The 12,114-nt window shown below is 41.1% G+C and overlaps 1 non-coding gene across 1 annotated transcript; it reads left to right on the forward strand.

Moving 5' to 3' along the window:
• Positions 1-983: 983 nt before the first annotated feature.
• LOC129669708 (U6 spliceosomal RNA) lies at positions 984-1,090 on the forward strand. Its single transcript, XR_008719064.1, has one exon. It is a non-coding gene; the product is annotated as a U6 spliceosomal RNA (small nuclear RNA).
• Positions 1,091-12,114: the final 11,024 nt, after the last annotated feature.

Below are 12,114 nucleotides of genomic sequence, written 5' to 3' on the forward strand. Positions count from 1 at the left end.
CTGTGATAAATTAGACTAGTGCCTGATGTTACTATAAGTTAATTAACAATTAACTTGCATTACTGAATATCTTAACCTTATTTTCTCTCTGAATAAGATCATTAACAACCTATAACCATCTTCCAATGATAATAAACATTCATAGCCTCAGAATACAAAAAGAACCTACCCAACCCTCTTTAAAGGAAATTTGGCATTGTTCTCATGAATTTTTTTTTTTAGGTGATTTTTCAGAAACACAGAAATCCTGTTAAGGGGCCTAAAGAACGTTGGGGAAAATGGTTAATTAATCAAGCATTAATATTTGTGGCCCAGTCTTTGTGAATGTTGAGAATTTTCAGGCTTAATAGAAGTCCTGTTTGGAACCATCTAAAATGCTGGACCAATTGAGATTAGTAGCTTTCTTCAAAGCTCTCTTGGGAGCAGGCTTTGATGAGAAATAGCAATTGAAGTAGTTGAGGCAGGAACAAGCAGAATGCTGGAAATGCAAGATGTTGGAACAGATGTGTCAACATCTCAGCATGCTGGAAGGATGAATTCTGTCAGGTTTGATCCAGCATCCCCAGTGGTCCAGTCCTTTTGTTCTGCAAACATGTAATTTCTCACAAGCATTATACAATCCTAAAATTATAAATGAATGAAATGTGCAAGATGAAACTAAACTGTCAACCAGTTTAGTTTATCTATACCAATTAAAAGAAAGACATAATAAAATTTGAGGCTATTGTAGCCAAAGATTTATTGGCCGTGTATTGTTCAGGTTCTGGCTGGAGACATTTTTTTATGTCTCAGTCAGTTTCAGAGTTGTTCCCATGTGAAGGGATCAACAATTTATGTTGCCTGTTCTGTTTAGTCTCCTGATTTCTCTCTTGTGTGTGGCCAAGATCTTCAGGTCTTCCTCTGTCATTTCTGATTTTTATTAGTTTTGAGGGATCCCACAATTTCTCTTCCCCTGTATTAACATACACAAAACCTCTTCCCCAGTGCTCGCTTCAGCAGCACATATACTAAAATTGGAACGATACAGAGAAGATTAGCATGGCCCCTGCGCAAGGATGACACACAAATTCGTGAAGCATTCCATATTTTTATAGCAGCTTTATTTGTAATAGCCAGAACCTGGAAACAACCCAGATGCCCATCAACAGAGGAATGGGTACAGAAATTGTGGTATTTTTACACAATGGAATACTACTCAGCAATCAAAAAGGAGGAAATCATGAAATTTGCAGGCAAATGGTGGGACCTAGAAAAGATCATCCTGAGTGAAATATCCCAGAAGGAGAAAGACAAACACGGTATATACTCACTTATATAGACCTATAAGATATGATAAACATAATGAAATCTATACACCTAAAAAAGATAATCAAGAGAGCGGACATGGGGTAAGATTATCAATCCTCGTTTTGAAAGACAGATGGGATGCACATTAAACATTGACAGGAGTCTACTGAGCGCATTTGAAAAACTCTAACTAGCAGTGTTTTCAAAGCAAAGACTCATGACCAAACCTTTGGCAGAGTACAGGGAATCATAAGAAAGAAGGGGAGTTAGTCTGATGAGGAAAGGATAGGAGCTCCACAAGGACCAAACATATCTGGGCACAGGGTCTTTTCTGAGACTGACATGCAACCAAGGACCATGTATGAATGTAACCTAGAACCTCTGCTCAGATGTAGCCTGTGGTAGCTCAGTAACCAATTGGTTTCCCATAGTGAGGGGAACAAGGACTATTTCTAACAGGAACTCAATGACTGGCTCTTTGGCCTCCCCACCCCCCAAGGGAGGAGCAGTCCTATTAGGCCACAGAGGAGAGCTTTGCAGCCAGTCCTGAAGATACCTGATAAAACAGGATCGGATGAATGGGGAGGAGGTTCCCCCTATCAGTGGACTTGGCAAGGGGCACGGTGGAGATGAGGGAGGGAGGGACTGGGAGGGAATGAGGGATCGGGACATGGCTGGGATACAGAGTTAATAAAATGTAACTGATAAGAAAAAAATAAAATTAAAAAAAAATAAAAAAAAAACCTCTTCCCCAGTGTAACACATTCCCTGCTGCTCTAATTCAGCAGTCCTTTCTAAATTCCACTGTGTCCTAGCAGGTGTTCTACTTACCTCATTTAAACATTTCAAAATTGATAAATCATTATTTAATCTATCTTGGGGAGATATTACATTTCCCTTCTGTTTTATGACCAACTTTTTAAAATTACTGTTAGATATTTTCATAATTGTTTGACCTATAGGACTATAAGTTGTATCATTAATGGATTTCATGTTATAATGTCTAAAATATTGTTGAATTTTCATAGATACACTTGCTGAAGCACCATCAGCCCCAATTTGCAAGGGCATCTCCAAAACATTCATCATCTCTAACAAATTTGTAACCTTAGGACCATGCTCTCTAGAATTTAAGGCAAAAGCCCACTGGAATTTTGAATATGAATCTATGGCATGGTTCATGTATTTCAGTTCTCCAAACTTTGTAAACTGGAGCACACCAGCCACTGTTTGACCTTGTTCCAAGACAATACTAAACCGGATCTGCATTTCTACTTTAGCATATAGATATTCATCTAGTAATTGAACCTTAAAAATACACACACAATCTCCAGTCTGACCAAGTTGGCCTATAGCTGAAGACTTTCTCTCCAGCATCTCAATGGGCTGGCATTTTGCAATATCTTCAAACTTCTGTGGACTTTTCTCATCTGAAACCACCTCTTTTGGTGTTGTTGTAAATAGCAGATTGGATTGCTCTAAAGGCTCTCTATTTTGATTCAAAGATTCCCCCAACCTATGTTCTATGGCCTTTAATTTTTCCTTACTCCTAGACCATTGTTCAATAAACAGGTTGGTCAGCCAGCCACCTTAGTGGTAAGTGTACAGGTATTTTATCAGCAGTGGCTTCCCAACATGAAGTTGAAAAGACGGCCTCTGCTGTATTTTGTTTATGGACAGCCTGGACAGTCTATACGTGTTTTTTGATGGCATTTTAAAATAATTATAACGTATCTTTCAGGAGTATTATCTGGTTGGGTTTTGTTTTTGTTTTGTTTTTATGGCATTTTTAAATAATTTTAACTTATCTTTCAGGAGTATTATCTGTTTGTTTGTTGGTTTTTTTTTTGTTTTTTGTTTTTTGTTTTGTTTTGTTTTTGGCTTGCCTCTGAAATTGGGGGGATGTTACTCTGGGTTTTCCATTGTTGTAACAAATCTCTTCCTCATAAGTTTATGGCTATTTCAGCCATGTATGGCCTTAATTTTCCTATTTGACCCTATTTGACCTTCTGGTCCTGTACATTTAAGCCTGACACTTTGTTTTACTTTAGATAAAACTCCAGTTACTGGGAATTGGATATCCACCTCTTGAAGTGGCCAATCTGGGGGCCAGGATTTAGGAGTAATAATTGTGACATCAACTCCAGTATCCACCATGCCTTCAATTTCAATATTATTTAAAATTATCTTTAACTTTGGCCTTTGCTCATTTATAGAGTTTTGCCAACATATTTTTTTTTTTGTTCCCTTCCTGGTTTTTTATTTATCTATAGAACGTGCTCTGATCTTGCTGTCTGATTTTTTTAAATGTTTATTCCCAGAGCAGTGGTGTTTAATTTTCTTATGGAAGAGTATCCCTGTCCTGTATTGGGGCCTGCGAGAGGCCCCTTTGGGTGTTTTTTTTATAAAGGATCACCCCATTTATCTATTATCTATTATCTACATTCACTAGACTAATGTCGACCCTTGCCACATCTTCTGCATATTCTAGGAAGCATAGGGTCCCTTCTTGAATTATTTTGGTTTTCCTTGTAATTTCCTTTGTAGTAACCTTGCCCACCACAATTAAGACATTTCCCAAAATCTTTAGGGGTAGTGATATCAATTGTATTTCTGATCCATTCATCTACTGGTGCAGATCTTGCTCTTAACGGCCTTATTGCCTCTTTGCATTCCAAATTAACATGTTCCAAAGCTAAAGATTGTATTAGTGCCTTTCTAGCTACTTGATCTTATATACTTATGTTCATAGCTGAGGTCAATCTTTGCAAAAAGTTAGTGTATATTTCATTTGAACATTGTATGACCTGAGAAAATGGCTCAAGCCTTTTTCTTGTTTCCTCAACCTTGTCCCAAGCATTTAAGGCTGCTAGGCAACATAATGCTAAGGTTTCTTCGTTATATACAGTTTGTATCTCTGTGTCAGCATATTGGCCATCACCAAGCAGCTGTTCCTTAGAAACACTGATTCCTCTGGCTCTATTTTTGTGTGCTATCTCTTTAGCCTTTCACTCCACCATGAGATCCATTGTAAATATGCCCCAGGTTCTGATATTGCCTCTGCCATATCCTCCCAGTCTTTTGGGATTACTCTACTTCTAACTGGCCAGGAAGTCAGCATTTGTTTTACAAATGGTGAATGCAGTCTAAAATTAGTTACACTTTCCTTAAATTTTGTCAGATCTAGCACTTCCACAGAGCACCATTCAGCTTCATGATAATCCTGTGGATGATCATCATCTGCTGGTCTCTGTTGTATACTGACTGGATAAGCTAACATTTGTTTTCTAACCACCTTTGGTTGGCTTTCTTTATTTTTATCTTTCACCTCTGCCTGAGCATTTTCTTTACTTAGTATTCTAAACTCTTCTAAGGTCTGCACCCATATTTCATACCTATCTCACTGTTGTTTGTTTTGTTCAATAATATCTTGAATTTCTTGTTTTATGCCTTGCTTCCAAGTTTTAAGTTTTTCTTTATAATGTTCTAGTTGTTCTTTGTGTTGTTCCAATATCTTTTCTAAAGCCTTTACCTTTGAGAAGACATAAAAGGCTAATCCAATGATTAAAGTTAAATTGAGGACTATAAATGTAACCATAGTCATAAGGTCTAAATTTTCCTTTATTTCTGTCTTAAAACCATAGAAGAGAGTATCAGCCAAGCTCCAAGAAGTCTCTCCCATCCTGTCTGCTTTGTTTACTGAAAATTTGTGTATAGCATAAAAGTGTGATTTATTAAACAATTTACCTGATCATAAGTTCTGTTCTTTTGTGCTGTGCTGTGTCTCACAATGCTTCAGTTTATCAGCTCACAGAAAAGAGGCACGATTTTGCCTCCCACCCATAACTTAAAATTATTTTATCAGATCCTCCTCCTCCCCCAATCAGTTGAGTGCCTGTCTGAGTTGGAAAAGCACTTAGTTTGGACCTGTTAAACTGGCCTTTTTCCTTCATGTAAGCTTCTTTCCTGAGAAAGCAGTTTAAACAGCATCCCAGCTTTTCTTCTAGACCTTACCAGTTCAGATGCTTAAGGCTTCTCAGTCTGTCTCTGGCTGCTGTTTCCAGGGAGAAGTATTTTTTTTTCTGCCTCCATCATTGGACCCTGACCCCTTCCTCACTCTGGGAAGTTACTGGGTCCACAAATGTTTGCTACCCAGACTGGCAAGAACCCCTTCTCAAAAGGATTTTACTTTCTGCCTTGGCTTAGCAAAGTCTGGCTTTGAGAAGCTTCCTTGTTAAAAGCCACTTTTTTTTCTCTACCTAAAGAAACTGCCTCTCTGGGGTTTGTGTGTATCAATTTTTGTTTTTCTGGAGCCTGCTGGGGACCTTGCTGCTCTGGGGAGGGGGGAGGCGGTGGGGGAGGTCTGTCTAATCAGGAATCTGTGAGTTCCTAGTTTAGGAACTACAGTTGCTTTGTTTTTAAGGAACAGAATAAAAACCTGCTCTATAGTTTTACTTTTTATATAAGTTCTTTTATATAAGGTTACTGTAAATTCTGCCCCATGTTGGTACATTTGTTATTGATTGTTAATATTTAATATTGATTTATCTTTTAGTTAAACAGTGGTTATTCCTAAACCAGCTGTATACCCAAATCACCACATGAAGACTAGGATTTATTTAATTAACCTAGAGCACAATACTGGGCAATAATTATTCCATCCTAAACCTCCAAGCCCACATAGCTTCTTCCCATTCAGATTTCCCACATTATACTTGCTTTTTATTCATATCTTAGATCCAGTTCATCTCTCCTGATGTTTCAAGGTCCTCTCCTCTCAGATCTCTCTTCTCCGATCCTCTCCCACTCTGGACCAGGATGTCCCACCCTATTCTCTCCATTGCTCAGCACTGGCTGGTTGTTTTATTGACAATACAGAGAACAAACAGTGGGTGGCGTGTTTACACAACCTCGAGACAGGTGATACTTAGCATCACTTACAATGTCCAGATTGAAACCAGATAGTGGGGTAGAGAAATCAGCATGTGAATGAACAAAAGTAAATTGTATACATTCCACAAGAACATACCAATAGCTAAGGAAACAATCAAATGAAGAGCAAGGCAACAGAAAGAGAGAAAATCTTTGCAGTTATACATCCAAGATTAATGTCCACATCATATGCAAAATTGTAAAAGCAAAGTCAGAAAACAAAAAATGAGCCATTCAAAATATGGTCTATGGACATTATCTGAACAGAGTTCTCAAAGGAAAAAGTAAAAATAGCTTTAAAAATCTTTAAAATGTTCATTCCTAGCAATTAGGAAAATACAAATGAAAACAACTGAGATTTCGTCTGGTCAGAGTGGCCAAGATTAATAAACAATAAATACTGCTGAGGGTATGGGCAAACAATCTGTAGTTGATGTGGATTACAAACTGGTGGAACAACTCTGGAAATCAGTATAGAGAACTTTCAAAAAACTAGAAATAAATCTACCACGTGACCCAGCTATACCATTGCTTGGCCTATGCCCAAAGGATTTAATATCCTTCTCCACAGATACTTGCATGGCCATGTTCATTACTGACCTATTAACCATAGTTAGGAAGTGGAGACAACCTATATGTCTTTGAAGAGATGAAAGGATAGTGAAAAAGGTGGTACATATATGTAATGAAATACTATTCAGCTATAGAGAATAATGAAATCATGAAACTTGGAGGTAAATGAAGGGAATTAGAAAATAATATCAAGTGAGGTAATTCATATCCAGAAAGACAAATGCCACATGTTCTCTCTCATCTGTGGTTCCTAGCTCAGAATTTTCAGATGTTACTATGTAACCTGGATAACTGCAGAAACCAGGGAAGTAAACTAAGGTGGGTTTGTCCTCATTCCTACAGCCGATGTCCATCTTAATTGCTCCTACTGCCTTTGAAAGACCCCAGCCTCACACTAAGTTAAACATAGCTAATGCCATTTTGTGAGACACCACTGTTTTGTAAAACTCTATAGGCTAGGTGGGGAACTGGAAAATTACTGAGAAACCTAGCTGTGTCACCCACTTGGGATATCTGCGGTCAGGCTGCCCCAGTCAAACTAAAAACAGTTTGTGTTAATCACCCTCATGGATATCTGTGAGACTGTTTCAGTTAAGATAGAGAAAAACAAAATAACAGGTGGCGGGCCACGCCAAGGGGTCATCATAACCCCCTTGACCACCCAGTTCCTGGAATCTTGGTGCCCCTGCCAAACTTTGATGCAAATCGTGGTCTCATGTAAATGTACCAATCAGCCCCCTGTAACCATGCTTCTCGCTTCTGTACCAGTGCTTCTGCTCTAAAACCCTATAAAAACCCCAGCTTCCCATCTAGGGGGCGCGAAAGTCTCTCGAATGACTTTTCGTCCCGGGTACCCGTGTATCAAAATAAAAGCCTCTTGCTGTTTGCATCCGAATGGCCTCATTGTTCCTTGGGAGGGGGTCTCTCAGATGGAAGATACCCTCCGGGGATCTTTCACCTTTAGTAAAGCTAGAGAAATGCCATTCAACAGACAGCCTGAGGATAACGTTGGGAGTAGGAAGACCAACCAGAAGGGCATGGAGGTGTAAAGAACAGCCCTCCACTTCCAAGATGGAGGATCTGGATTCACTGATGTCTCAGTCACAACCAGTTAGCTTTGAGCAATTCTGGAAGCTCCCAGAATATCACTGGTGAGGCTGCAGAAACTGTGCCTTGGACGGGATTCCCAGTGCTGAGACAGCCTAACAGGCACCAGCTGGCCTTATGATATGGCCTTGTTCATCCTGCCTCCCTTTAGTGCATCCAAACGACTAAGCCCCTGGCATTTACGGCAGAGCCAAGTCCAGGGAGTGGATCATAAATACAACCAGGTTCCTGGAGCTTCCATATGCAGATGTATGTTTGCAGTTCCTGGCAGGCAGCCTGCTGGAGCCAACCCAATCCCAGGGCAGAGGACACTCAGTAACAGAATCAAAATAGGACTGGGAAATTCCAGGAGCCAAGGTCACAGCTCAGCAGGAGACTAGAAATCTTCCACATGGTCTGGGCAAACCCAGGCCTCTCTGGTGCTCCCGTAACATCATATCATCAGTCAGTCTATGATCTCTAGTCATGTTCATCTAGTTCCAGCCCTCCTCAAGTCTGTATTCCTATAAAATTGATAATCCCTGGCTAAAGGCTTATGTTCTGACCGGCCCAACTCATGAAGTTACTGAGTTTTTTTCTTCAACTACTATGGAGACTGCCCGATCTGCTCAGGATGAAACAAAAGTGGCAAAGTTACAAAAGCAAAGGAGAATCTATTTTGTTTTTTGTCTTCTCCTAGAGCCAAGCTCTGTTCGTGCGTGTGTGTGTGTGTGTGTGTGTGTGTGTGTGTGTGTGCCTGCAAGCATAGAACCCATGCAAAGAAATCAAGTGTAGAGGTGCATGCTTGTAATCCCAGGACTGTGGAGGTGGAGACAAGTGACTCCTTGGGGTTTCCGGGCTGCCTAGCCTGCTTGGTGAGATCCAAGCCAGTGATGGAGCCTGTCTAAAAGTCAAATTAAAAAAAAATAATAATCTAAAATGTGGATGATGTGCTAGCTGGGTTTGTGCACCAACCTGACAAAAATTAGAGTCAACAGAGAGGAGGGAGCCTCAGTTGTTAAGATGCCTCTATAAGATCCAATTTTAAGGTATTTTCTTAATTACTGATTGATGGGGGAAGACCCAGCCCATTGTGGGTGGTGCCATCTCTGGGCTGGTGGTCATGGGTTCCATAAGAAAGCAGACTGAGCAAGCCAGGGGAAGCAGGCTAGTAAGCAGCACCCTCCATGACGTTTTTATCAGTCCTTGCTCCAGTTCCAAACCCCCTTGGGTTCCTGTCCTGATTTCCTCCAGTCAGGGACTTTGATCTGGAAGTGTAAGTTGAATGAATAAATCCTCTCCTCCCCAACTTGCTTTTTGATCGTGGTGTTTTCATCACAGCAATAGAAACCCTAACAAAGACAAGTTGGTACCAGGAATGGGTTAGTGCTGTGACAGACAGGACCGTGTTTTGGAGAGGATTGTGGAAGGACTTTGGAACTTTGGGTTAGAAAAGTCATTGTTCAATGCTTGGTGAGCTGTCCTGTAAGAAGACAAGAATGTTAAAAGCAACGCGGAAGATGGAGGCCTGGCCTATGGAATTTCAGAGGGAAGATTAAAGACTCTATCAGGGCTATTTGCTATTTTGAGAGCAGCTGAGGCTTGGCACTGTGAGAGGCCAGGAGAGGCCATTAGTGAAGGTGCAGCCTCAGTGGCAGGTGAAGGCCCAGGACTGAATGGGTCATGCAAAGAAGTTGAGGCTTGTCACCATGAAGAGGGCTTATTGGTGGTGAAAGCGCAGTCCAGTTGCAGCAACGGACTCCAGCAGTTTCGGAGATGCCAGTACCAGGGACGACCAGAGAGAAAGGCAGCAGCAGCAGTGGAATGGAGCCAGCCAGAACCTAGAAGATAAACTGTGTGTGCAACAGAGGACATGGCTGGAGCAAGCCCTTTGGGGGAGCCCAGAAGATCATGTATGGATCCCAGACATTGGACATTGAGTTACTTATAATGTTGGGGTTTTGTTTTGCTTGGTTCAGATTGTGCCTGTGCCCTAGATCTTCCCTCTTGAAGAAGATATTTAATTTAATTTTGATTTTTGCAGGAGCTCATAACTGAAAGACCTTGAACTTTTTAAAGAGATTTTGGATTTTTAAAGAGATTAGATATTTTAAAGAGACTAAAATTTTAATGTGTTTTATTTTGTAAAGACTGTGAGACTTTTAAAGTTATTTATGTTTTTAAAGTGAGATCTTGGGGATGAATAAGAAAGGAAGGGTTGGGGCTGAGAGATGGCTCAGAGGTTAAGAGCACTGCCTGCTCTTCCAGAGGACCCAGGTTTGATTCCCAGTCACCCACATGGCAGCTCACAACTGTCTCTAACTCCAGTTCCAGGCAATCCGACACCCTCACACAGACACATGCAGGCAAAACACCAGTGACATAAAATAAAAATAAATATTTTTTTTTTTTAAAGAAAGGGTTGTGGCTTAATAGTGATTGTTCGTGTGTGAAGTTGACAAGGGGTCAGTTGTACTGGATGGTTTTGTGTGTCAACTTGACACAAGTTAGAGTCATCAGAGAGGAAGGAGCCTTAGCTGAGAAAATGCCTCCATGAGATCTACCTGAAAGGCATTTTCTTGATTAGTGATCAACAGAGGCCTAGCCCATTGTGGGTGGTACCATCTCTGGGCCGGTGGTCGTGGGTTCTAAAAGAAAGCAGGCTGAGCAAGTGAGGGGAAGCAAGCCAGTAAGCAGCACCCCTCCATGGCCTCTGCATCATCTCTTGCCTCCAGGTTCCAGCCCTGTCCTGATTTCCTCCAGGTGTGGACTATGATCTGGAAATGTAAGCTGAATAAACACTTTTCCTCCCCAGCTTGTTTTTTGGTGTTTTGTTCATGGTGTTTTCACTGCTCCAATAGAAACCTTAACTAAGACAAATGGCTCCTGGGGAACCAGGTTGTTTTCTGACCACACAAACATGTACATAAAATCAAAGGAGAACATGAATGAAAAGAATTTGAGCATGGCAAGGAAGTATCATTGGAGCCAGTCTTGAGCTCCTTACAGAGTAACAGTTCCTTTCTGCTCCTCTTTGGATGCCCTCACACTGGGCTCAATACTTGGCACCTAGATATTCACCTGTGTGGTGGTTTGAATTAAAATGGTCCCAATAGGCACATAAGGAGCAGAACTATTAGGAGGTATTGCCTTGTTGGAGGAAATGTGGCACTGTAAGTTGGCTCTGAGGTTTCAGATGCTCGTCATGCCCACTGTCACCCCTCCTTCCTGCTGTCTGAGGACCCAGATGTAGAACTCTTAACCCCTCTCCAGCACCATGTCTGCCTGCACTCCACCATGCCTCCTGCCATGATGATAATGGATTAAACCTCTGAACTGTAAGCCAGCCCCAATTATGTGCTTTCCTTTGTAAGAGTTGCCATGGTTAAAGCATCTCTTCACAGAAATAAAACCCTAAGAAAAATTGTGAAGGATACTGCAGAACAGATGGACCTGTCAGACTTCTCTCTTTCCCAAGAGTATATTGTCTTAGTTAGGGTTAGTTACTATTGATGTGATGAAACACCATGACCAAAGGAACTCTCATCACTGTTCATCACCGAAGAAAGTCAGGATGGGAACTCAAACAGGGCAGGAACCTGGAGACAGGAGCTGATACAGAGACCATGAAGGGGTCCTGATTACTGGCTGGCTTCCCATAGCTAGCCTAGCTCAGTCTGCTTTCTTATAATGCCAAGATCACCAGCCCAGGGGAGGCACCTCCCACATCACCCACTACTTAGGAAAAATTTCTACAGGCTTGTGTACTGCCCAGTTCTACAGATGAATTTTCTTAATTGGCGTTCTTCCTCTCAGACAACTTTAGTTTGTGTCAAGTTGACATAAAACTAGCCAGCTCACTTGTGAATAGAACAACAATAACAATGATGTGTTGGTTCCCAGAAACCTACTATGCTTTCTGATCTTGAAGTGTGGCTAAGGTTATAGATGGAGTGAAGGTAGCTGGTCTGTTAACCTGAAGATACATGATCATCCTATTTATCTGGATGGGTCTGAGATCATCCCAGGGTTGGTAAGAGGAAATAATAAGTAGAGTTGGGTTGTAGAAAAACTAAAGCATCCACTGTTGTCTGTGAGTTGGAGGAAAGAGCCAAGCCCAGGAATGAAGGTGCTACCAACCAGTCTAGCAAAAGAGAAGTAAGACCTGATTCACACTCTGAACCTTCATGGCAGTAAGAGTACAAATATGTTTGGGATGAGCTTCTGATTTTCAGG

Source organism: Psammomys obesus, unplaced genomic scaffold, assembly GCF_907164565.1.
Source record: "Psammomys obesus unplaced genomic scaffold, mPsaObe1.curated_primary_1811, whole genome shotgun sequence".
Classification (NCBI taxonomy): domain Eukaryota; kingdom Metazoa; phylum Chordata; class Mammalia; order Rodentia; family Muridae; genus Psammomys; species Psammomys obesus.